We start from the raw sequence: 25,270 nt of genomic DNA, 5'->3' as shown, positions 1-25,270 counted from the left end.
CCCCTGCTCATGCTCTGTCTCTGTCTCTCAAAACTGAATAAATGTTATGAAAAATAAAAAAATAAAAAATAAACCACTGGTTTAAAAAAGTTTTCTGCAGTTCAAGTGAGAACTCACAGGAAACTCACAGTGTTTGGCTCCTTCTGAAGTAAATTCAATGTAATCAACAGAATAACATTTTAGAAAATTTCACTTGTGTTCTCAATGTGATCCACAATAACATTGTATCTTTGAAACTTGGTATGAGAATGATGAAAAGGACAGCTAGGAGATAATGGGGGCACCTTTGAAAGGCTGGTTCAGATGCCTGACATAGAGGCTACCCAAAAGGCACTCACTGAGTTAGAAAACAAACTAAGAAAATTCACCTGAAACCCAGTTGAAATAAGAGATGAAAATAGACAATAAAAAAAATCTAGAGATCAAATCTAGCAACAATAGGATATTCCAAAAAAAAAATTACCAATGAAATAAAAGATAAAAACATTTTCTGATCTTAAAAAAATACGTTTTAGACTTAACATTGAAAGTCCTAATCATACATCAGAGATCTGGAATTTATATACTAAAATACATATGTATGTTCATGGCAGAAAATTTAGTAAGCACATAAATAAGAAGAAAACTGATAACCCAACACGCAGCAAGCCTCTGTTAACTACATCCAGAAGAATTTTCAAACTGATGAATTCTATAAACAATCAGGAGAAACTTTCAGGATCCTTGGGAAAAAAACAATAGCCAAGAAACTTTTGAGTGTTCCCTGTCAAGCACTAATGATTATTTAAATGATTAGTTAAAGGAAACGTTTTATTTTCTACTGTTCAACTGTCAAAGGTGTGTGAGGACAAGGAAAGACAGATATCCTCAAGACTATAAGAAGACAGAAATTGCCCACACATCAGAGATACAATCCCAGGTTTGAGGAAATTGTGCATGGAAATGAATAAGGAAACTAGTTAGCTATAAAGAGATAGGGAAAATAATTGTGAGGGTACATTATTGTTTTATTATTCAAATATACATTGTATGACTTATTGCATGAATGGGTTAAAGAAAAAATACTTTAACCTTAACAATCAAAAAGCCACCCTGAAAAACTCTACAAAGAAAAACACAACTCAGTAACAAGACTAACCATGGTAAAGAATACTTGTTTAAACCAAAAAGTCATATGGTATCTGTCTTTCTCTGTATGGCTTATTTCACTTAGCATAACACTCTCCAGTTCCATCCACGTTGCCACAAAAGGCCATATTTCATTCTTTCGCATTGCCACGTAGTACTCCATTGTGTATATAAACCTCAATTTCTTTATCTATTCATCAGTTGATGGACATTTAGGCTCTTTCCATAATTTGGCTATTGTTGAGAGTGGTGCTATAAACATTGGGGTACAAGTGCCCCTATGCATCAGTACTCCTGTATCCCTTGGGTAAATTCCTAGCAGTGCTACTGCTGGGTCATAGGGTAGGTCTATTTTTAATTTTTTGAGGAACCTCCACACTGTTTTCCAGAGCGGCTGCACCAATATGTTTTCACTCTTATGTGGATCCTGAGAAACTTAACAGAAACCCATGGGGGAAGGGAAGGAAAAAAAAAAGGAGGTTAGAGTGGGAGAGAGCCAAAGCATAAGAGACTCTTAAAAACTGAGAACAAACTGAAGGCTGATGGGGGGTGGGAGGGAGGGGAGGGTGGGGGATGGGTATTGAGGAGGGCACCTTTGGGATGAGCACTGGGTGTTGTATGGAAACCAATTTGACAATAAATTTCATATATTGAAAAAAAAATAAAAATAAAAAATATGAACAAATAAAATAAAACAAAAAGTCAGTGTCATGCTTGTTGAGGCGCAGAGGGACTTTGATGGGGCTTTACCCACCACTAACCTCACAGGGGCCGGTGTCCACAGGAGTAGATTGTACACATAGGTCTGATCTATTCATGTTGGAAATGTAAATTATTATTTTGAATGCATTGAAATATACCTTTATATGTTCATGAGCTTCACTTCTAGCTCATGACTAGTTTATAAAGGGCTCTTGAGCAGCCATGAGGACTAACATGGTGACTGTATTAGTGGGCAGGATCACAAAATTCCACAGATAGCATGGCTTAAGCAACAGACGTTAATTTTCTCACAGTGCTGAAGGTTAGAAATCCTAGAGCAAGGTTTTGGCAAATCTGGTTTCTCCTGAGGGCTCTCTCTTTGGCTTGCAGATGGCCTCCTTCTCACGGTGGCCTCACCTGGCCTTTTCTCTGCGCACATGCATCTCTGGTGGCTCTCCCACTTCTTATAAACACGCCAGTCTGATTGGATTAGGGCCCCGCCCTAAAGACCTCATTAACCTTAAAACCTCTAATGAAGGCTCTATATTCAAATATGTTAGTTACAGGGGGAGTTAGGGCTTCACCATGTGAATTTGGGGGAACAGAAGTCAGTTCATAACAGAGGCCTACTGTCTTCTTCGGATGACTTGATGAAATCTACCCTAGCCGTCTGGTCAAGTCTCTGTGCTCCTGGAGCTAGCTTGCTATTAACCATTATTATAAATAATATATATTATATATTTATGTAAATATGTATTATCACATAAGTATATAATTATATATTTAATATATTCTTATATACTTAATATGTATATTTAATCTATATATATTAAAACGTAAGGATTTGAGTCTAATTTTCTGGGACTCTTTAATGATACAACACTGGGGAAGAAGGTTGACCTTAAAGTACCAGTCTTGTCTCCCTGGTCCTATAAATATAGGTACAGATGTAGATGTACATATAGTTGTAGCTGTAGATATAGATATAAATAGAGGTATACAGATATATGCATATATACAATTATATATGAATTTTTCTTTTCTTATTTATGTGAGCTTGATCATCTCTCCACAGTCCAACAAACCAAAAATATACTCATGCATTGCAGTGCTTAGCCTTGACACAGTAAAGGTTTTTACAATCAAAATTCAACCAAAATAAGTATATAGGGTATCATCCTTTTTAACACTTTAAAAGAGTATAAATAGTGTATGCTCTTTGGAAATATATATAAAGAGATAAGTATCACCTGTAACCGTACCACTTAAGAGCCTGAGGAACTCATAGAAATGAAAGGCTTTTGATTCTCTCAGCTCTGGAGCCAGCGTTTGGAGAAAATTTAACAAGTCTCCCAGTGAGGGGGTTCCAGCCAGCATCTGGGTTATGTGGACTCTCATGGCCATCTGGCACTGTGTCTTTTGCACAGTAAGTGTCCAATAAAGGGTCATCAGATTGGCAAAAATCTAGCTGAAAACTTTCCAGTTTTTTTAAACCCAAATGAGCTATCTATAAAAACTCTTTTTATTAACACTTCATTGAAGGATAAAAAATTTCAAATATAAAGATCTTGATTCCAGATTTGCAACGTTCAGTTCCAGTGTTCAACTCAATGGTCACGCTCTGGAAAAACTTGCCTTCAAGGAAAAAATCTTGAGAAAAAGTAGATTCTTACTTCCCAAAGATCTCACAGAGCGAATTAAGTAAATTAAATCTGAGCTATACACAGACTGAATGAATGTAGGGTATAAGGCATTCTGGTTTGACAGAGATACACCTGGGACTTGGAAGGGTGGGCTCAGTTCCTACTGACCTCAAGCAGAAAATTAACTGGCCACCCATGGGAGGTGCAGAGAGATAGCCATTACCAGCCGGCCTGGTCCCCACCCCCAGGAGGGCCACACTTCCCTTCTGCCGACCACATTTTCAAGCTTAATTAAAAGTTCATGGTTGTGATATACAGCAAACTGCCATCAACATTTTTGCCATCCTTGGTCTATGAGGAAAGTGAAGGTTGATTAGCAAGTGATTTGATTCCCATCTCTCATTTCTTTGCTTCAAAATACACCAGACTGACCAAGGAGCCAAGCTCTCAAAATGCACCTATTCAAGAGTTTGCTGTTTACCCTGTCCCCTCACAATAATTAATTTCGGGTTGTGGTGTATAGTTAAGTCCCACCTCCTCCGACCACCTGAAGGGTCCTGGATTTAAGGTGCTAACATATGACCTGGAAGCCAGGACCAGCACTTTTAGATCAGGCATCTTCCCAGGTGCAGTTTCATTAGAGTTTCAAAAAGTCAGGATCAGATCCTTCCATTTTAATGCACAGAGATAATTTCTTTTCCCTTTTGGAGTTTTCCTGGGTTACTTTTGACAAAGATGGCAGCAGCCCTAAAATTAATAAAGTCCTCAGGCATGTTACCAGGGTGTAAATGCCCTTATCTGTGTCCCCACCAAAGAAAAGCCATAATTATCAGGTAGCCCTAGGATCTAAAGTGGAAGCCCGATCCTCTGGATTTTCTTATATTGCTCCCAGGGCTGTGGATAATTTCTCCTTCTGTATGCTTAGCTATGACCATCTTTTATGAAAAATGTCTACTTTGCCGGCATTTCAGAAGAGGTCAGTAGAAACTTAGCACCGAAACTTAATGCTTTGGTGTGTGGGTATAAATGTTTATGTATACATCCAAATAGATGCATTTCTATATAGTCGTTAACAGGTTGCTTTGAAGAATTCCTTGAGTTTTACTGGAGCCTATTTAATTTTATTGGTTAAGTATATAATATGTGTGTGTCACACTTTCAGATGAAAAAAAAAATCTTGCTTGCTTAAAATTGCCAGCATTAACCTAAGGTTGTTTTTTTTTAATCTATTTGAAATTATTGTTATTTTTCTTTCTAGACTCTGTCTAGCAATGTCTAAGTCTCTTTAGTTTGCCTTTTCTTAAGGACTTAAAGAGCTCATAGGAGGTCATTTTGCTCTCCTATGTGCACAGGAACTATCAGGTGAGAAGAGAGGGGACTTGTCAGGAGATTTATTTCAGAATATTTATTCAAGAGCAGGGGAATCTAAATTTTCAAATGATTTTCCCAAAGTCATATGGGCTTTTTTTTTTAAGTTTATTTATTTTTGAGACAGAGAAAGAGCATGAACGGGGGAGGGGCAGAGAGAGAGGGAGACACAGAATGAGAAGCAGGCTCCAGGCTCTGAGCCATCAGCCCAGAGCCCGACGCGGGGCTTGAACTCACAGACCGCGAGATGGTGACCTGAGCTGAAGTCGGATGCTTAACCGACTGAGCCACCCAGGCGCCCCGGGAATCTAACTTTTCAAAGAGCTACTTATAACCTGAAACAATCATGTGGTTTACGGGTGGAGTGCTCCCAAATAACCTGCCTTTGAAGATTCTGCATTGTTCTCTCCAACGTTCCAGATGTGCATGATGAAGCACTTTGAACTGAGAAGAAAATATGGACAATGTACATTTCAGGTGTAGGGCTTGGGGGCTAATTATTGCTTACGTGTGTGTGTGTGTGTGTGTGTGTGTGTGTGTGTGTGTGTGTTTGTGCACATACACAGGGACACACCTTGTTAGGCTAATATAAGTGGGAAGTTAAAAGCACACTGAAGGCAAACAGAACCAGATTCAAACCCTTGCTCTCTGACCTACTGACTAGCTGTATCCATTTGAAGCTGAGAATAGGATACCCAACCCCAACAGTTGTGTGGGGATTTTTTGCCTTACTCCTTCATACACTTAGTTCCCACTCTTAAAATCTTTTTAAAAATAATTTAAGGTGTGGGGAGAAATGGAATAAAGAAATGGATAATACCATTTTGTCATAATTTTTCTTCTTACTTGGATTATGCAAATTAAAATTTTAAATGATGCTTTACTCATTTGTTGCCAGATATTAAAGAAAATATCCCCTTGCCCTATAGTTCCCCAAATAATATACAAGGATGTCAAAAAACTGGGATGGGTTTATATTCCTGGCTATCAGGGTTATTCATGTAGAGTTAGGGTCCAGAAGCAGGCATTATGGGTTAAGGGTTTGGTCCCCTACAAGTCTAAGCCCATGTATCAGCATGGACAAAAGTCAGTGACGACTGTTCTTATCACCTAGAACTGTACTATAATATGGCGCTGAAAGATGATTCTGTTGTGATTCTTGATGATACGATGGCTTCCATGTCATCTAAAAGAGACGCCCTGTCCCACACTCTGGCTTCTCAGTTCCTAATGCCGATCTATTCCAGCAGAGACTCCCATAGTGACCTCCAGTGACAGCATCACTTCCAGATTCAGTTTTGGGTACACGACTCTTGGGTCATCCTCCCCGCACTTTGCAGCCCGCTTCCCTGCCCTGCCTTAACTATATGATTGCACCCATGTGTTCACCTTCCTCCCTGGCTAAGATTCTGCCATACCTCACTCTAATCTATCACTTGCTCCTGTTATCCTTGTGTCATTGTCACCTGGAAAAATCTAGCCCAGATTAAACGCAATTCCTTCTGCTCTTTACTTGCTTCTAAGCAGCAGAAGAGTCTTCCATTAGTCTTATGACCACAGATCTCAGGGTCCCTATAGCATTCCCCAGAAGTATTCCACCTTTACCACATTTAGAGAAGGCTGTTTCACATTTTCTTCTTTTTCTTCAAACCTCAGCACCCCTCCACTGTCAGTTGATGACCTGCCTTCCTCACTGAGAAATGGAGGCAATCACAACACAGCCAACCTGTGCTCCCACCATCGGGTCTACTAGCCTGCCTGCATGTGGGCAATGCCTCCTTCCTGTCACCACTGTGACATCCTATTCCATCTTGCCTTCTAAGAAACCCTGATCATGAAATTGGTAACTGTCTCCTGCATCAATTATCTCCTTTACTGGACCTTTCCCAAGCCATCACATGATATTTCTGCTCAAAACTGACTTTTTTCCAAACAACATTCTTTCCATAGCCCTCAGTCCTAGATGGTCAGCTTCCTGCTGCCTCCTCTTTTTCCATGATTCTAGCCTCACTGGTTGTCTTTCTGACCCTTGAATACAGCAGGCTTGTCTGTCCTCAGTGCCTGTCATGTAGTGTGGATACGGTGAGAATTAATTCATATTATGAGGAGCATGAGCCAATCCTATAACTGTTTCTCTGTGGGACTGCTCCAGCTCTCTGGTTGCAAAATACATAGACTTTAGTGTCCGTAGAATACAGGGTAACTAAATGCATGTTTGGATAGTATACAGAAAGTTTGAAAGTGTTGCAGGTGCCTGGGTGACTCAGTCAGTTAAGCATCCGACTTCAGCTCAGGTCATGATGTCACAGTTTGTGGGTTCGAGCCCCACATTGGGCTCTGTGCTGACAGCTGGGAGTCTGGAGCCTGCTTCAGATTCTGTGTCTGCTTCTCCCTCTGCCCGTCCCCTGCTCGTGCTCTGTCTCTCTCTCTCACAAATAAATAAACACTAAAAAAAATTTAAAAAGAAAGATTGAAAGCACCAAAAATCATGAGTTAGTATCTATAAGATAGGGTTTAATTCCTTCATTTAAAATGTTTTCCTTAAAGGAATTCACTAGCCCAAGAATAGTACCTATAAAATGGATGGATGGATGGATGGATGGGTGAGTGGATGGATGGGAATAATTCAAAATGATGGCCAAATGTATGGGTTTGATTTTAACAAGTATTTGTTTGTTTTAAATGTTTATTTATTTATTTTTTTTTTTTATTTTTTAATATATGAAATTTACTGTCAAATTGGTTTCCATACAACACCCAGTGCTCATCCCAAAAGGTGCCCTCCTCAATACCCATCACCCACCCTGCCCTCCCTCCCACCCTGCCCTCCCTCCCACCCCCCATCAACCCTCAGTTTGTTCTCAGTTTTTTAACAGTCTCTTATGCTTTGGCTCTCTCCCACTCTAACCTCTTTTTTTTTTTTTTTTTTCCTTCCCCTCCCCCATGGGTTTCTGTTACGTTTCTCAGGATCCACATAAGAGTGAAACCATATGGTATCTGTCTTTCTCTGTATGGCTTATTTCACTTAGCATCACACTCTCCAGTTCCATCCATGTTGCTACAAAAGGCCATATTTCATTTTTTCTCATTGCCACGTAGTATTCCATTGTGTATATAAACCACAATTTCTTTATCCATTCTTCTCTAAAGAAGACATCCGGATGGCCAACAGGCACATGAAAAGATGTTCAACGTCGCTCCTTATCAGGGAAATACAAATCAAAACCACACTCAGATACCACCTCACGCCAGTCAGAGTGGCCAAAATGAACAAATCAGGAGACTATAGATGCTGGAGAGGATGTGGAGAAACAGGAACCCTCTTGCACTGTTGGTGGGAATGCAAATTGGTGCAGCCGCTCTGGAAAGCAGTGTGGAGGTTCCTCAGAAAATTAAAAATAGACCTACCCTATGACCCAGCAATAGCACTGCTAGGAATTTATCCAAGGGATACAGGAGTACTGATGCATAGGGGCACCTGTACCCCAATGTTTATAGCGGCACTCTCAACAATAGCCAAATTATGGAAAGAGCCTAAATGTCCATCAACTGATGAATGTTTATTTATTTTTGGGAGAGAGAGAGAGAGAGAGGGTGAGTAAGGTAGGGGAATAGAGAGGGAGACACAGAATCCAAAGCAGGCTCCAGGCTCTAAGCTGTCATCACAGAGCCCAATGCGGGCCTCGAACCCACGAAGTATAAGATCATGACCTGAGCCGAAGTTGAACGCTTAACCAACTGAGCCACCCAGGCACCCCTGATTTTAACAAATACTTGTAAGGAAAGAACTAGATCAGAAGTATATGGATAACTTCTAGTGCACAAGTGAGTCTTGTTATTCAGAAAATCACAGTCTAGGCAATTAGAAGGAGGGCCATGGCTTTCCACAAAACCCCTAGAAATGCAGAGGTGTGAGGTAGGTGTGAGGTTCTTGGATGTTGAGCGATACTTAATGAAAGAGCAAGAACTCTCCTGCCATATGTGAAAGAAGGAAAAGTACCACTCATCTCATGATCCAGCAAACTGTAGGCAGCATGAGCCCTGTCCCCCCCCCCCCCCGCAACCAGATGCATCTAGAGGGAAGGCAGCTGCTGCCCAAGGGCCCTGAGGTGGCAGAGTGCCTGGGGGCCAACAGCAAGCCCACCCTAGGACTTAGGAGACCTCTTCCTAGTTTCTCTTGCAAAATGAGTACCCTTCTGGCACTTCATGGGACAAAAGACATTGCACTAGAGAGAGACAGACACACATTTTTGCCTGCACATAAATATATTTTTTACATGGGAACACATCCTGGAAATTTTAAAGCAAGTGAGGGGACAATGGTTTGTGTGGAAGCAAAATCATTTTATAGGCATCTTTTCAGGAACACGTTTCATTTAGTGAGGTGGAGATATTGCCGCGATGTCACCCAGCGCTGGACTGGAAGAACCATGCACATCCCTCCCTGGGTGATCCCTCACATGGCTGGACCATTCAGTCAGAGGAAGTGGGTGGCGGCAAAGAGCTCTGTGCAGAATGTAGCCCTTTTGTTTCACTCAGCGGACTTCTGACCCACAACAAACAGCAGCTGATGTACTCCCCCACAATTTAATTTACCCAAAGGTTTTCAGTAAATTAATTTAATAGCTGTTTTTAAGAAGCAGAACTAAGGCTGTTTTCCCTCCATCCTCATCGGTTTAGAGGCACAGACCTAACTCTTGGTGCTTTTATCCCCTTAGCTGCAGGGCCTGGTGGCAGAGGACAAAACCCAGGGATTCAAGGAATTTCATAGTCTGTCAGAACGAGATTCTAAATTCAAAGAAAATACAAAGACAGAGGTTCCCAGACTTCCCTTATTTACCACCTAATGGAGCGAGGCCTCCTTCTCTCTGTTCTCTGTGCATGTTGTCAGGACCCTCCTCGTTATGCTTCACCTGGGCCCTTGCAAGTGCCTTGGTCTTGTGCCTTCTGTTTTCATGGTTCTCAGCCTGCAGTGTAGTCTGGACTCACCTGAGGAGCTTTCAGGACAGATACCTGCCCTCCCCCCCCAACCTCCCCCCCCAACCCGAGGGTCCACTTCCTCAGGTCTGGAAATCTCTTGCACTACACCCTCTAAGCTATGGCCAAGCGAGCCTTCAGGACACAATCTAAGTATCGCATCCTCATCCAGAGTGACACCAACTTTCTGCAATGAGTATATCTTCCTTTTTAAGGCAAATTTGATCATTTAAATACAAACTTACTTGCCAAAAAATAAAACCAAACATTCAGTGGCTCTCCCTTGCCTATAGGGAAAGGTCAAGTGCCTAAACATATACAACAATAAAAAAGAAATAAAAAAATAAAACATAAATAAATTTAAATGTTCCAAACATGGCAACACTGGCCTCCATTTCCTGACCCCTGCAGAGCCTCAGGGCCACTAATCATTCTAGCTCAGAGATGTGGCAGTGCTTGTGGCTCCCAGAACACCAGGCTGGTTTGCATGGCCCTGCCTTTGCTGCTGCAGCTCTGTCTGCTGCCTCCTTCCTCCCCTTCCTCTTCTGGCTCATTCCACCTCATCCAGAGATACCCAGTTCAGGAGTGTCCAGCCTCCAGAGCAAACCTAGGCCATACCTCCAATTGCGGAGTATTGAAGCAATCGGTTGCCTGTCTGTCAAAGATTAGTTCCATAACGGAAGATGACAAGCCCCCCATGGCACTCCAAGGTGGCAGGAGAGATGACTGAGGGCAGGCCACCAGGAAAAACCCAGGTCTGGAAGGACAGCGGATTTGAGGAATTTCATAGTCTGTCAGGATGAGATTCTGACTGACCCCCTGGCCCCGCCTCTCCAACTTCCATTCTCCCCCTTATACACTCTTATGGCCACTTCCCCTGACTTCCGCCCCTGGCTTTCAGAGCGTACTCTGGCATGGCTTGACTTTAGTAAAATTATGATCTATCAGTGTGTAGAACACACAAAATGGTGGCAGATATGGGAGGAACACAGGGTCATGAAAGCATTGCTACTTAAGGGGACGTTATCATTCAAGAATGTACATACCTATACAAGTTTATAGTATACAACAAATTATTCTATATGGTATATGATGCTTTATACACACACATATTTTCACAAAGTTGGAAACAGAATACATTCATTTTTAGGTAGGAGGTTAGTTATAGAGTAAAACCTTGGTGTACAAGCATAATTCATTCTGGAAACAGACTTGTAATCCAAAGCACTTGTATATCAAAGCAAATTTCCCCATAAGAAATGATGGAAACTCAGATGATTCATTCCACAACCCAAAAATATTTATATAAAAATTATTTTAATACTGTAATATAATACAAAATAATAAAGAAAATACAGAATATAAATAAAAATATACAAATTAACCTGCAATTACCTTTGAAAACCTTCATGACTGCTGTAAGGGACACAAGAGAGAGGAGGGTTATCATGTAGAACAACTTTCACTATCACTAATGGAATCACTGCTATCTGTTGGCTCAATGGAATCTTTTTCTTTTCATGCAACTTTAACAAGGAACCTATCCAAATGACACTTGCTTTTGCCTCATTTTGGGGATTTTGTGGAAGTGTGACATTGCATTGACAATCACCCACAATCCTGCAGAGAGAGAGAGAGAGAGAAGAGCCATTGGCTCAGTTGTGATCATGTGACATTCAGAATCACATACTACCCGTTTTGCAAGACATTGCTCACTTATCAAGTTAAAATTTAGTAGAAATGTTTGCTTGTCTTGTGGAACACTCACAGACCATTACTCGCAACCTAAGGTTTTACTGTATTTCCAAATAATATAGTTAATATATTTTTCTTTACCCTCCAAACACCTTTCCAGGTGTTTTTCTGTTTGTTTGTTTGTTTGTTTGTTTTGAGAGAGACAGAGGACGAGTTGGGAGGGGAAGAGAGAGAAGGAGGGAAAAAAATCCCAAGCACGCTCAGCACTGTCACAGGGCTTCATCTCCCAAACTGTGAGATCCTGACCTGAGCTGAAATCAAGAGTCAGAGCTTAACTGACTGAGCCACCCAGGGGCCCCCAGGTGTTCTAAATTTAAAGCAATGGATCCAGTTTTCAATTTTTGTGTCCCTACAAAGTGTCTTAAGAGTCTGGAATCACAGGGAGAAGTGTGTGTGTGTGTGCGTGTGTGTGTGCGTGCGTGTGTGTATGTGTGTGTGTACGCACAAGCCCTGCCTTGCTCCAGAGATTCGGGCTATTTACAGAATACATGAGCATGTACTTTTAGCCAATGAAGAGTGGGGCTCCCAGGTCAGGTGCTCCTAACAATGGTGGGCACACATTTTACAGGGGCTGTGGTGGGGGCTGAAGTCTATGTGCTCAAGTGGTCCTTGCTAACAGAGGAACAAGTCCAGTTATACAGTTCATGGTTTACCGGGGGATGAAAACTGGCCACAGTTGCTCAGGAGAAGTACACCTGTTGGTTCTAGGATATGGCAGAAATTTCTCACAAGTCAAAAAAATGTGTTGAAAATGAGCTCTGGCTCCTAAAGGAAATAGAGTGAAGAAGGCTATATTAGTCTCCTATTGTTTAACAAACTACTACAAAGCTAGCAGCTTAAAAAAGCACACATTAGCTCCCAGTTCTATAAGTCAGAAGTCCAGCACATGATGGCTGCATTTTCTGCTCTGTGGATTGCAGGTAAAATCCTGAAATCAAGGTGTCAGCCGGGTTGAGTTCTCATCTGGGAGTTCTAGGGGAAAGTCTGCTTTCAAGCTCAGTCTTGGGGGAAGAATTCAGTTCCTTGTGGTTACAGTTCCCATTTCCTTCATGGCTCTTGAAGGTAGCCATAGTGCATTGAATCCTTCTCACTCTGAATCTCTGACTCTCTCTCTCTCTCTCTCTCTCTCTGGCCTCTAGACCCAAATTTAAAGGGCTTGTGTGGTTAGATTAGACTTACCATATAATCTCCCTCTCTCAAAGTCAACTATGACATATGACATAACCTAATCATGGGACTAGCTCACAGTCCCTGGGATTATGCAGCACTGGTATACCATGGCTAGGAAACCTTGGGACTCCTCTTAGAATTCTGCCTGGTACACGGCTTAAAAGACTTCCCAGTATTTGGCGGTTGAAGATGAAGGAGGAAAGAGAGGAGCCAAGCCAGCCCAGAATTCCCAACTACCCACGTTATGTAGACGTTCACCCCCAGGGATGCACATGGACCCTGAAGAAGCAGTGCTGCCCTGGATCAAACACCGTTCCTTCCCCATGAGCTGCCAAGTACTTGCCCTAAGTCCAGCCTTATCCCAAAGTCATCAGGGAGATGCTGAAAACTCCCTACATGTTTCCCCTGTCTTCTGAGGGAACTCTTCCAGAAGTTCTGCCCACCCATAACTCCTGCCTGATGTTACTCTGTGACCCCTAATCTCAATCTGTGACCCTTCATCCAGGCCCCTGGTGCCTCAGATCAGTTCCAAGATGAGGGAGATGTGTTCATCGTCTTTCTGGGCCAACTGAAGGGTGTAGAAGCTAACATATGCTTACTGCACAATTGCTTCTATCTTCTATTTCATAAAGGCCAGGTGTTATTTACAAAATGATTAAAATAGCAGCTTGACATGGATTTGTTGGAAGACTGAGGATAGAAAAATATAGACAAGATTCCAAGTATATTAAATTAATCCAGACGAACATGGCATAGCAGACAATGCATTTGTTGTCCTGGGGTGTGAATTTACAAGAGAGTCTGGCTGAGCAGAAAAATGACCCAGACATACAAAGCCATGGAGGCAGCTTCCAGAATACTTTCTGGTCATGTCTCTTTTTCACAGTCAGCCAAACAGGTCCCTCAATTGATCTTTTTATGCTTCACGTTTCTCATTGTAAAGAATCAAATATTAGATAATCTGCTAACATAATTCTTAACAGTAAAAGGACAGAGGCTCGAAAACAAGTAACAGTATAACAACATTGGCCTAACTGAGGGCACTTACTGTGTACCAATCTTTGTGCTAAATGCTTTGTATGCACCACCTCATTCAGTTCTCAGAACTCAGAGAGGTAGGTTCTATTCTGACCTCCATTTGATAGAAAGGGAAACTGAGAGTTGGAGGAGTTGATTGCCTTGCCCTGGGCCACATGGTGAGGAGGAGCTGGTAGAGAAAGGGGTGTGCAGACTCTGGCTTGAGCTGTCAACACCCAGTAATACACCTACCTATCACAACCTCCAGAAATTTTTGGTTAAATACCAGAGCAAGAAACAAACTGTGGTTGTGATGTCATCAAGGTGGGGGTATAGGAGACCCCTGCCCCCAGGAAGATCAACAATTAGCTATCCATGAGAAGAAACAGTTCTGGGAAAGTTGTTCCTTAAGTTTCTGCTTAAGAAACTTCAGCAACACAGTGAACAAAAATCCTAATAATTACTCCAGAAATGAGGGAAGAGAGTTTCGTTTTGGTTGCATCATCCCATTCCCCAGGCTGGCACTGCTCAGCACCAAGATGGAACGCCCAAGTGACCCCAGTCTTTTAGGGCACCACACAAAGGCCCCACTTGGATTTCACTGCACCCAGACCAGCAAAACTGTGCTGTATAGAGATAGCTAGGAACCAGAAAGAAAAGTAGTGTCTACCAATAACAGCCACGCAGCAGGAGCAATTGTGGTTCGCAGTGAAATGCTCTATAGACAAACCCAGCAGCTTTCACCACTGTGGAGGGAACTAATGACCAGCTCAGCTGTGGCAGAACCCCTCCTGATTCTACCAGCTTTTGCCCCCAGGTATTTGTGTTTGCATATACAAACTACCAGAGTCCCTCCTAGCTCCCTTTCTGCCCTCTCCCACCAGAACCTGAGAACCACACCAGCAGCCAGCCTAGGCCTCTGCAGCTGTACAAGTGCAAGATGCCATTCTCGAACCCCCATGGCTGACCTTCATCACTGTGTATGCCAAAAGGTCATTATATAATTACAAAGGGGACCATTTATCAAGAGCATATAAGCAACTATATATTTATATATTAAATGGCACATTCCTGAACAATCAATGGGCCAGAGAAGAAATAAAAGGGAAATTAAAAAATACTTTGAGACACATGAAATGGAAATACAACATACCAAAACCTACAGGATGCTGCAAAAGCAGCTTTAAGAGGGAATTTTATAGTGACAAATGCCTACATTAAGAAAAAATAAAGGGGTGCTTGGGTGGCTCAGTTGGTTAAGTGTCTGACTGTTTGAATTTGGCTCAGGTCATGATCTCATGGAGTGAGTTCAAACCTCACACTGGACTCCACACTGAGGGTGGAGCCTGCTTAAGATTCTCTCTTTCCCTCTCTGCCTCTACTGCTCTCCCACTTGCTTGCTCTCGCTCTCAAAAAAAAATTTTTTAAGAAAAAAGAAAGATCTCAAATAAACAACCTAAATTTATACTGTAAAGGAACTAGAAAAAAAGAACTAAGCCTAAAGTTAGCAGAAAGAAAAAAATAACAAAAATCCAAGCCGAAATAAATGAAATAAAGACCAGAGAAATAATAGAAAAGACTAAAAAAACTAAGAACTATTTTTTAAAAGATAAAAATGGAAAGAACTTTACTTAGACTAAGAAAAAAAAAGAAAGAAGATTGAAATAAATAAAATCAAAAATGAAAGAGGAGACCTTCTGATACCACAAAAATGCAAAGGATAATAGTGATTACTGTGACTATTTATACCCCAACAAATTTGATAACCTAGAAGAAATGGATAAATTCCTGAAAACATACAACCTACCAAAACTGAATCATGAAGAAGTATAAATATAAACAGATCAATAACAAGATCGAAAACTTTCTCCAAAAAAGCTCAGGACTACATGGTTTTGTTGGTTTTTCCAGTCAAACATTTAACACCAGTGCTTTTCAAACTTAAAAAAAAATGAAGAGGAAAGAACACCCCAAACTCATTTTAAAAGACCAGTATTACCCTGATACCAAAACCAGATAAGGACACTATAAGAAAGAAAACTATAGACAAATATCCTTGATGAATATAGACGCAAAAATTCTCAACAAAATATTAGCAAACAGAATTTGACAGTGTAATAAAAAGATCATACAATATGATTAAGTGGGATTTATCCTTGGGATGCAAGAATGGTTCAACATATGCAAATCAATCAGTAAGTAAACTAAACATTAATAGAATGAAAGATAAAAGTCATATCATGTCAATAGATGTAGAAAAAGCGTTTGATAAAATACAACATCCTTTCATGATAAAAAAAAAAAACACAAGTTGAGTATAGAAGGTATGTACCTCCATACAATAAAGGCTACGTATAACAAACCCAGAGCTACCATTATACTCAACAGTGAAAAGTTGAAAGCTTTTCCTCTAATACCAAGAATAAGACAAGGGTTCCCATTCTGACCTCTCCTATTCAGCATAGTATTAGAAGTCCTAGCCAGAAACAGGCAAGAAAAAGAAATAAATCCATCTTAATTGGAAAAGAAGTAAAATTGTCCTTGTTTGCAATGATATGATCTTATATATAAAAATCCTAAAGACCACAACAAAAAACTTAACAGTTTCTTAGTTCCAACGAACTAATCAATGAATTCAGTGAGTTGCAGGATATGAAATCAACATACAGTTGCTTCTGTATACTAGCAGAAAATATCAAAGAAATAAAGAAAAAAATCCCACTTACAATAGCATTAAAAACAATTAAATACTTAGAAATACATTTAACCAAGGAAGTGAAAGATCTGTACACCGAAAAATACTAAATGTTGATGAAGGGAATTAAAGAAGACACATACAAAAATAGATATTCCATATTTATCGAGGAGAAGAATTAATACTGTTAAATATCCATGCTACCCAAAGCAATCTACACATTCAGTGGAATCTTTATCAAAATTTCAATGGCACTTTACACAGAAATAGAAAAAAAAAATCCTAACAGTTGTATGGAGCCACAAAATAACCTATATAATCAAAGAAATACTGAGAAAAAACAAAGCTAGAGATATCACACTCCCTGATTTTAAACTATATTACAAAGTTATAGTAATCAAGGCAGTATGCTACAGGCATACATTTAGAAACATAGACCAAATGAAAAGAAACACGAGCCCAGATATAAATCCTTGTATATACAGTCAACTGATATTCGACAAGGAAGTCAAGAATACTTAATGTGGAAAGGATAGTGTTTTCAATAAATGGTATTGGGAAAACTGGATAGCCACATAAATCAACTCAAATGGATTAAAGACTTAAGTGAAAGATCTAAAACAATACAACTCCTCAAAGAAAACAGAGAAAAAGCTCCTTGACATTGGTCTTGGCGCTGATATGTTGGATGTGGCACCAAAACCACAAGCAACAAAGTAAAATAAGTGGGACTACATCAAACTAAAAAACTTTTGTGCCCAGCAATACAAACAATCAACAAGATGAAAAGGCAACGTACAGAGTGGGAGAAAGTGTTTGAAAATCATGTATCTGATAAGGTATCAATATCCAAAATATATAAAGAAATAATGGAACTCAATAGCCCAAATGCAAACAATCCAATTTAAAAATGGGCAGAGGACTTGAATAAACATTTTCCAAAGACAGGCAAATAGCAAATAAGGACATGAAAAGGTGCTTGACATCACCAATCATTAGGTAAATGCAAATCAAAACCACAATGAACTATTATCTCACACCGATTAAAATGGCCATCACCAAAAAGAGAAAAGATTAAAAAATGGCCATCACCAAAAAGAGAAAAGATAAATGCTGGTGAGGATGTGGAGAAACAGGAACCCTTGTGCACTGTTGGTGGGAATATAAATTGATGCAGACACTATGGAAAACAGTATGTAGGTTCCTCAAAAACTTAAAAGTAGAATTTCCATATAATCCACTTGTGGTATATATATATATATATATATATATATATATATATATATATATATATAGTGTGTATATATATAGCATAAATATTATAAATATGTTTTATATATTATATGTATATTATATATTTACTTCTGGTATATATCCAAAAATTTGGAAGCAGGATCTTGAAGAGATATCTGCACTGCCATGTTCATTGCAGCATTATTCACAGTAGTCAAGCTATGGAAACAACCTAAGTTGTCCATCAGTGCATGAATAGATAAAGCAAATGTGACATAGATACACACACACACACACACACACACTATTGGATATTATTAAGCCATGAGAAAGAAGGAAAGAAGGAAATCCTGCTGTTTGCAACTACATGGAAGGACCTTGACAGCATTGTGCTAAGTGAGATAAGTCAGAGAAAGACAGACACTATATGGTGTCACTTATATATGGAATCTAAAAGAGCAGAATTCAAAGAAACAGAGAGTAGTAGAGTAGTGGTTCCCATGGGTGGGAGGTGGGGGATGATGGGGAGATTTTGCTCAAAGGGCACAAACTTTTAATTATAAGATGAGTAAGTTCTGGGGATCTAATGTATAGCGTGGTGATTATAGTTAATAATTCTGTATTATGAACTTGAACGTTGGTAGATTGTATATGTTCTCACCACAAAAATGAAATGGTAGTTATATGACATGGTGGAGGTGTTACCTAACACTATGACGATAATAATTTTGCAGTATATAAATGTATCAAATCGACACGTTGTACAATGTTGTATGTCAATTATATCCCAAAACTGGAGAAAAAAATAACTTGACAGGATTTCAACAGCAAAAAGAACATACTGTGGTGTATATATACAATGGATTATTAGATATAAAGAGGATTAACATGCTACCTCATGGGGGAACCCTTGACAGGGACACAGGGTACACTGATATTTGGTCAAATGATATTCTGGGTTTTTCAGTGAAGGTACTGTTAGATGAGCTTAACATTTATATTGATAGGCTGAGGAAAGCAGATTGCCCTCCCTGATGTTGGTGGGCCTCATCCTATGAACTGAAGATCTGAATGGGGCAATAATCCTAGCCATCTGTTGAATAAAAGGGGGTTCCTCCCGCCTGACTGCCTTCTAGCTGGGACATGAGTTTTTCCCGGCCTATAGACTCAGACTGGAATATCAACTGTCCTTGGGTCTTAAGACTGCTGTCTTTCAGGCTCCAACTTACACCCTCAACTCTCTTGAGTCTCCAACTTGCTGACTGCAGATGTTAGGACTTGCAAGCCTCCATAAGTGTGTGAACCAATTCCTTATCACATATGTGCATACACACACCCTATTAGTTCTGCTTTTCTGGAGAACGCTGATTCATACAAACCTCAAAAACATTATGAAGTGAAAGAATTCAGTCGCCAAAGGCCATAGATTGTATGATTCCACTTATATGAAATATGTAAAATACATAAATCCGTAGAGACAGAAAGTAAATTGGAGGCTTTCTGGGGCTGAGGAGGAGAGGTGAATGGGAAGAAACTGCTTACTGGTCATAGGGTATAAAGTTTTACTTTAAGTCGTTAAAATGTTTAGGAACTAGGTAGAAGGGGTGCTCGCACAACATTGCGAATGTACTAAATACCACTGAATTGTTCCATTTAAAATGGTCAATTTTATGTTATGTGAATTTTGCCTCATAAATTATTTTAAATGAAACAGAAAAAGTAGGGGATGCATACATATGTATGCACACACACATGCATACATATGTACACACATATATACACGTACGTACAAATGTGCATGCATACATACATATATACATACACATGTACATACGTACGTACACACCAGAGGAAGGATTCAAAAGCTTCCAAGGAACCAAGCTGGTATCACATTCATAGAATCTACAACGCTATGGATTTTAAGATCCATCATTGATTTTCATACCACCATTCTGGAAAAAGCTTTCCCGTTACAGTTATAAGGCACATTGATGATTAGCCACACCCTGATTTCACAGCATTAACATGGAAAGCAATGGGCATCTTTTTTTTTTAATGTTTATTTATTTTTGAGATAGGGAGAGTGAGTGCCCATACGTGCACATGGAGGAGGGGCAGAGAGAGAGGGGGATAGAGGATCTGAAGTAGGCTCTGTGCTGGTAGCAGAGAGCCTGATGTGGGACTCAAACCACAAACCGCGAGATCATGACCTGAGGCAAAGTCAGATGCTTAACCAACTGAGCCACCCAGGGGCCCCTGGAAACCAATGGGCATCTTAGGATTGATGAAAGTGGCTCCAGAGAAGAGGCCTGGGAAGGTGCCCAGCTTCAGTTGCTTACTGATGGACATTCCAAAAGACTCTAAAACCCACAACTTAAACAAATTGCTTGATTTTGAAAAATACGTTGGAAACTAATTTTTTAAAAATTCACTTGTTGCATGGGCCAAAGAAAACCTGTCATTGGGCCGTACAGCCTGCAGCCTCATTTGTGCCCAGTGAGTGCAAAAGGCTGCCTTTTGTAGGTTTCAACGAGGCAACAATGATCAGCTCAGAGAGCAGAGTGAAGGATGATCCTTCACAGACTAAGGGAGCAGCTGGCTAGGTGACAGTCATCCAGACAAGGAAGTGAGATCTGCAGAGAATTGAATTGTTTGTTCCTAATGGGTACAGGCTTGAGCACTGGGCATGGGGCCTCCGTGGGTTAAGGCATCACAGAACCTGCTTCTGGTGCTTGAACTAGGATCAAGACAGTTTGAGATAAGAGTTACAAAGCTAACACATCTTTCTATTACCATTTGAAAGAAGTAGACACTTGAGACCGATGCTTCTCCAAGCATCGTCTTGCTGGCCGGCAGCATCTCTCTCATCTGACGAAACTTGGTAGAAATGCAGACTCTCGGGCCCTTCCCAAACCTACAAAAGCAGACCTTCTGGGATGGAGCCTGGAAATCTCTAGTTTATCAAGCCCTGCAGGAGATTTTGATGCGTGCTGAAGTCAGAGGACGTCAGCCCTAGGGCAAACAGAATGGTTCAGCTATTCCTTAGAATTTGGTAGTTCGTCATAAGCTTACTTTCAGAGCAGTCTGCACTACACAAGAAACTATGTTAAAAAGAATAGCTAGAAAAACTAAAAATCATCAGGAAACATCCAGGATTTGATTACTTCCAGCTAACATTCTCAATGGCACAGTGCTTCTTACACAGTCTCCTCACTTTCTTCTCAGTGAACCAAATGCTTAGCCTCTCACACACAGCAGCCCCTTGCCCCACACAGATTTGCCCCTGGTGCTAATATCTGCAATCCCATGTTGCCTAAAGCAGTCAGAGCATCCCTACGTAATTAACATGTTTTGCCCAATTCACACAATGGAAAGTAGGAGGAATTCTTCATTTTTCCAGCGCCTCTCTTTTGCCCACAGTGATTAGCGGAAGAGCCCTGCAATTGGGAAGCTTGCGTCTTGCCTTCAAGGGAAGAGTAGAAGCACTGAGGGCTCTGGAAGTTGACTTGGTGACAGCAGCATCAGAAAGCAGAGAGGAACAGGCAGAATAGGACCAAAATATGAATAGAATATGAGCACACGACAGCTGAGCAGCCAGGCTGGGTCTGAAGAAACAACCTCATGGGTGGACAGACTCTACGTCAGGTTCTGTCATTCATTCTATTTAAGTTGGAGGGACCAGAGTTGGATTCATCCCAGGTGAATTTGTGGAAGTCAACAAATTGGTCTTAGCTCAACTTTCACATTTGTGAACTGGTGGGGAGTGAATGATGCTTAATTCGCAAACTGTTAAGAGTGTGTCTAGAAGAACTGGCTCTGTACTTGGCACATAATCCGATCCCATCCCTGTTACTCGTCTCTTGCCCCTTCGATGGGCCTTGTGAGTCTTCCATTGCATGTGTCCCTGAGATGGGGAAATTGCCTGGGATGCGGTTGACTGTTAGTTTTATGTTTTATTCTTTTAATGCCCCTAAAGATGACTTTGCCCTTGAGGTGTATAGGCCTTGGTGCTGGAGAACTTGGAATGAGTTGCCTAACTACCCAATATTCATATTATGAGGATTCAGTGAGGCAAATGTACCCGAAAGTGCTCTATACACATTTGTAGTGTGTGTGTTCGCTGTTTTCTGTTTGCGCGTTTGAACATTTCAGAGATTTGGAGGTAGAAATGGAATTTGAGACCTGGATTTGTTTGATATTTGTGGGGTTTTTTTTAAGGTGGCTTGGAGGCATATCAGATTATTCACTAGACTTTATCTTGGAGGCAAAAGATATTGAAGTGTACGGGAACCACTGATCTCTGATCTAAAATGGAAGCTGTGACCTGTATCTTGGCTGCTGATATGCCATGGCTTGGATATTCTATTATTTGTAATGCACTGTTAGTTGGTGCCTGATTTTTAGATTTACATTATCAGTCATGGAGCCCTGCACTTTTCATTCATAGGAAAATCAGAGTTATCTGGGTCAGGTGAATGAATAAAGGTCGAATGAAGGCATGGATTTCGATTTCTGGCATCATTGTAGATTTAATTATTCTGTAACTAAACACAAACCTTATCAGCATTTTTAGGGGGCAGAGTCATTCTACAATTATTTAAGAATAATTGTGGGCATATAAATGGAGTTAATGCATCAGAATTGAGCATGATGTGGCCACACCCCTGTTGGAAATGCCGGGGATGCTACATGGAGTTTTTCCAGCTCTTACCTGAGGAAGAAAAGCCAGGTCTGGGACATTCAGAGGAGCAACTCGGAGTCGCCTTTCACCTGCGAGGAAGTTCTTTGAAAACTCCTGTGTTATGTCCAAAATGCACGCATGTTTTGCATTCGACCTTAAATCTCTTCACGTTAGTTTCTAAATTCATTTTTACCCCAATCTTTGAGTACAGTGGATGCTCCAAGACAGGCACTCTTGCCCCTGGGCACACCTGCCTACCTCTGGGAATGAGCACGCACCTGAGAAGCCTCCCTTGCCTCGGAGACTGGAAGGTGGAGGATATAGGTCGGCATGCTTACATGATCGTGTGTGTGAGACACAGGTATGTTTCCAGCAAACAGCCTCATCTTCGTGAGCTGGTACCAGGAAAGGAAAAGGTGGAATTTGAAGAACGTGTAGAGTTAAGGCGGAGGGCAGCAAGTCGTGAGAGCTACAGTCTTCCTCCTGCTGAGGCAGAAGTTCCCTTGCCAGGGTAAAAAGGCATGATCTTCACTCCATTTTTTGGCGAACTGCATTTTGGGAGTGTGCAACAGTGGTGTGGATTCATACTTAGAGCCTTTCAAACATCAGACATGAAGAGAAAACCGAGAATGGGAGTAGGAGAGATACATCAGAATTAACCCTAGAGCCCTTAATTCAACTCCGAGGGCCTTCTCAGTACCTACGGGGTCTCCTGCACACCACCAGCAGATGTGGCTTTGAATCTGCGAAACCATCTGCCAGAGAGGCTTTACCGTGGAAACGTTTGTGTGCAAAACAGTGAAGCTGCCAGGGCTGCATCTGAGAGGGGGAGTCAGGACCCAGCACCCAGTGGTTAGACTAGCAGCGAGGAAGAGCAAAGGGGACTCGTGGAACGTGCAGATCTGAGAAGGTGAGCAATTCCTTCATGCGCCTCTGTCACCCCAGGTTGTTCCAGAGTGAGCGATTTGGCCGCGTCATCACACCTCTTTCATACTCAATAAATGGTAGTCTGTAAGGGCAACAGATTTGTTAACCTCGGACATGCCCCCGGAACTCATCTGGAGCAAGAAGTCAGGATGTAGAACCTTCCTGAGACAGGCAAACATCTTTACTTCCTGGAAAATGTTTATCATGGCTACTGTTGTCTCCGCGTTCATGTCATCAATCTGGCGATGACTGTAAATGATGTTAGCAAAAGGCCACGAGTTAAGTAGACTTCTGTGGAGTTTTAAATGTGTGTCTCCCCTTTGAGCTTAGTAGCTTCTGAAAAATAGACATTTTTTTTTTGTCTCAGACCTGATTTTTGATGCCATAAAGATGAAGAACTTGCTTGTAAATATCCTGAATAGCCAGCAGGGGAATATTTAAATATGAAGAACCAAAATGTGTATGCTTTAAACAGGAAGGAAAAAATACACTATCTTTTGCTATCATAGTGCATGTTTAAGTTCATGTTAGCCTCCTATGAAATGTGTACTTTTACCCTACACTTTTTAAAATGGGAATGCACACGCTTTAGACTTAATAATTCTACAAGGCTCTACCGAAAGGAGTTTTTGTTGTGTCTTCAAGGAACTTAGTCTGAAGAGACAAGCTAGATGTTGACATCTTCATTTTTTTAAAAAAAATTTAATGTTTATTTATTTTCAAGAGAGAGAGACAGAATGTGAGTGGGGAAGGGGCAGAGAGACACAGAATCTGAAGCAGGCTCCAGGCTCTGAGCTGTCAGCACAGAGACCGACGTGGGGCTGAAACTCAAGAACTGTGAGATCGTGACCTGAACTGAAGTCGGACGCTTAACTGACTGAGCCACCCAGGAGCCCCAGATGTTGACATTTTTAAACTAGAATTAAGAGGTTGATTGTCATTGTCCTACTTAGGCAGGTACAGCAACTTAAGGATTGTGGCCAGCTGGCCAAGAGCTGCTGTGGCCTTCATCTGGGCATAGGTTTGACAAAGAAGAAAACTTTACAACATTAAGGAATTTTGATTTATGCCTATATATATTGGCCACTTTGAGAGTTAGGAGTGTGGTCCAGCCTGAGGATGCAGGTTCTGAGCTGTTTTTTTGACTTCGATTACTCTGTGTTAACCATGCAAAGTGAAGAACAAACCCAGAGTAGGAAGGATAAGTGTCTCCAAATTGAAGGGAGATCATTCCTTGGGACCAGCTCACATTCCCAATGCATGAATCCCAGCTGTGCCTTCCTCTGATTCTCTACTATCAAATGAGACTCTTAGAGACACAGACCTGTCTCTTATCTCACTTCATGCCAAGATCCATTCCATCTGCCACTCACATTGGTTCTCTCTGCTGAGCAGCCCAGCATCCCTGAGAGGCACCTTGCACTTGGGTCTAAAAGCAAGCATACTGAGGAGATTTGTACACAAGCTGTAGCCAAGCACATAGGCACACCAGGGGCAGCAGCTTCAAAGTGGGGAGGAATTATAATAATCCCTTTGTACTCTCCTGGGCCAAAGCTGTGAGTGAGCCCAGCTTTGAGATGCCCAATCATTATGCTCCAGTCTCATAAAGGCAAGCTGATGGTAACATCCAATCACACTCTTACAGCATACTGAGAGGCAGTAGAAAGAGTGAGAGAACAGCCCACACGACCTACAACAAAGAGACTTTGAGCTAGAGGTCATCGAGTTTTCCATTTTTTCCTTCTTTGGTACAGATTATCTTCTAAAAAGTGGATACTCTATGGATTTGCTTGATACTCAGATTTTAAAAATTATTTCCTGCAAGTGCAGTGTATTCAGCAGTAACTCTGCCTTTGAATAAATATTCAGAATTATTTCTGAGTAAAACTTTCCTAGGAGAAAATGGAAGCAAGGACTCTAGCTGTTCTGATTAATATGTTAGCAGATATATATTGAGCAAGGATGGGATAGAAA

General features: G+C 41.0%; 1 protein-coding gene across 4 annotated transcripts in view; it reads left to right on the top strand.

Annotated features, from left to right (window-relative positions):
* Nucleotides 1-25,270, top strand: part of HECW1 (HECT, C2 and WW domain containing E3 ubiquitin protein ligase 1) — a 421,728-nt gene that overhangs the window by 241,599 nt on the left and 154,859 nt on the right. The window lies entirely within an intron of this gene.

This window comes from Panthera onca, chromosome A2, assembly GCF_046562875.1.
Source record: "Panthera onca isolate mPanOnc1 chromosome A2, mPanOnc1 haplotype 2, whole genome shotgun sequence".
In the NCBI taxonomy this organism is placed as follows: Eukaryota; Metazoa; Chordata; class Mammalia; order Carnivora; family Felidae; genus Panthera; species Panthera onca.
This window is presented reverse-complemented; position numbering and strand designations above follow the sequence as displayed.